Genomic DNA, 2,309 nt, shown 5'->3' on the forward strand with positions numbered 1-2,309 from the left:
AAAAAGGCTTTAAGAGTAGCTAAGGTTTATCTGTACCAAGTGAGGAAGCTGTTATTACAGAGGACTTTCTGTATGGACAAAATTGTCTACTTCCCCCTCCTCTCCCTTCTTTCCCCTCCCCATTTTTGTCCCAGGAGACCTTCAACTCCAGTTTAATGTTTGCTGTTTATTCCTGGCCCCTTGCTTTATAGATTTTAGCACTTGTAGGCTGATCACAGCTAAAGAAAGAGAGAGATCAGCATGTTAGATTTCTTTGAAAGACAATGGGTAGAAATTCAGACTGTCACTGCTAATGATCCTGTGGCACATTTCTGCCATACCAGGACCCTAAAGTTGGCACAATGGTCAAAAATGGTGATAATGAAAAAATGGTTGCTCTGGAGGCCAAAATCTGACATCAGATTGAGGTTAAACCATCTAACAACAGACTTCCGTGTTTTAGTAGAAGCACTGAGCAAATCTAAGGCAGAATTCATGGAAATAGATGAAGATAAAACTAAAATCAGAAGATCTCCAAACAAACCTCTCCTTGAAGTGACTGATGAAGAGATAAATGAAGTAAAAAAACAGATCTGTTTATATTAAAGGCTGCCCAACTGATGCAAACCTTGATGACATAAAAGAATGGTTAGAAGATAAAGGTCAAGTACTAAATACTCAGACAAGAAGAACATTGCACAAAGCATTTAAGGGATCAATATTTTCTGTATTTGATAACATTGAATCTCCTATGAAGTTTGTAGAAACCGCTGGAGAGAAGTACAAAGACACAGACTTGCTAATACTTTTCAAGGAAGATTACTTTATGAAAAAAAGAATGAAGAAAGAAAGCAGAATATAGTGGAATTTAAATTAAGAGCTAAACAAGAGCAAGGAAAAAAAAATAGAAGTTAGCAGAAGATGCTGAAATAAAATCTCTAGAAGTAAAGATTGGATGCTTGCTGAAATTTTCAAGTGATTTCAGTAATCAGACCTGTAGAGAATATTTGCATATGCTTTTCTCAAGTCATGGCAAATAAAATGGATAGACTTTGTCAGAGGAACAAAAGAGGGAATAATTCTATTTAAAGAAATAACTAATGAAGCACTGGATAAAGCCAAAGATGCAAATAATGATAACCTACAATTAAGGAACAAGGATGTAATGTGGGAATTACTAGAAGGAGAGGTGGAAAAAGAAACATTGAAAAAAAATCATAGAAGATCGACAAAGAATCCCTAAATAAATAGAAGTCAAAAATTCATAGATTTAAAGGAAAATGAAAGGGAAATAAAGATGCTTAGGCTGGATCTGCTAAAGCAAAAGTACAGTTTTAGGGCAAGAAAACTAAGTTTGATAGAGATGATGAATGTAATGAAAATGGTGGTGCTGGAACAGTGAAAAGAGTGAGGGAAGAAGCAAACAAGGAAGAACCTGCATCAAAACAACAGCAATAAGAAAACGGTGCTGGAGACCAGTAGCTTAGTAAACAAATTTTAAATTTATTTTAATTAGATTTTAAGCTGCTTTTGTCTTTGGAGGGTTTTAAAAAGAAAACCAAATTTGGTACACATGAATGTCCACCTGCATGAAAGGAAAAATTGGGGGGTGTTCTAGTTTGCTAATGCTGCCAGAATGCACAATACCAGAAACAGATCAGCTTTTATAAAAGGGGGTTTATTTGGTTACACAGTTACAGTCTTTAGGTTATAAAGTATCCAAGGTAATGCATCAGCAATTAGGTACCTTCACTGGAGGATGGCCAATGGCATGTGGAAAACCTCTGTTAGCTGGGAAGGCACGTGGCTGGCGTCTGCTCCAAGTTCTGGTTTCAAAATGGCTTTCTCCCAGGACATTCCTCTCTAGGCCACAGCTCTTCAAAATGTCACTCTAAGTTGCTCTTGGGGCATTTGTCCTCTCTTAGCTTCTCTGGAGCAAGAGTCTGCTTTCAGTGGCTATCTTCAAACTGTCTCTCATCTACAGCTCCTCTCTCAGCTCCTGTGCATTCTTTAAAACATCCCTCTTGCTTGTAGCAAGCTCGCTCCTTCTGTCTGAGCTTACATAGTATTTCTTTAAACTAATCAAGGCCCATGCTGAATGGGCAGGGCCACACTTCCATGGAAATCATCCAATCAGAGTCATCACCCACAGTTGGGTGGGTCACATCTCCATGGAAATGCTCAAAGAATTACAATCTAATCAACACTAATATGTCTGCCCACACAAGATTGCATCAGATAATGGCATTTGGGGGGACATAATATATTCAAACTGGCACAGGGGGCTTGTCTTTTTTGTTGTTGTTGTTATCCAATTAAGAATTTTTTAA

At 37.7% G+C, this 2,309-nt stretch overlaps 1 pseudogene; it reads left to right on the forward strand.

Moving 5' to 3' along the window:
- The first annotated feature begins 341 nt into the window (after positions 1 to 341).
- Positions 342 to 1,461, forward strand: LOC119539905 (annotated as a pseudogene).
- The last annotated feature ends 848 nt before the right edge of the window (positions 1,462 to 2,309 follow it).

Source organism: Choloepus didactylus, chromosome 1, assembly GCF_015220235.1.
Source record: "Choloepus didactylus isolate mChoDid1 chromosome 1, mChoDid1.pri, whole genome shotgun sequence".
NCBI lineage: Eukaryota > Metazoa > Chordata > Mammalia > Pilosa > Megalonychidae > Choloepus > Choloepus didactylus.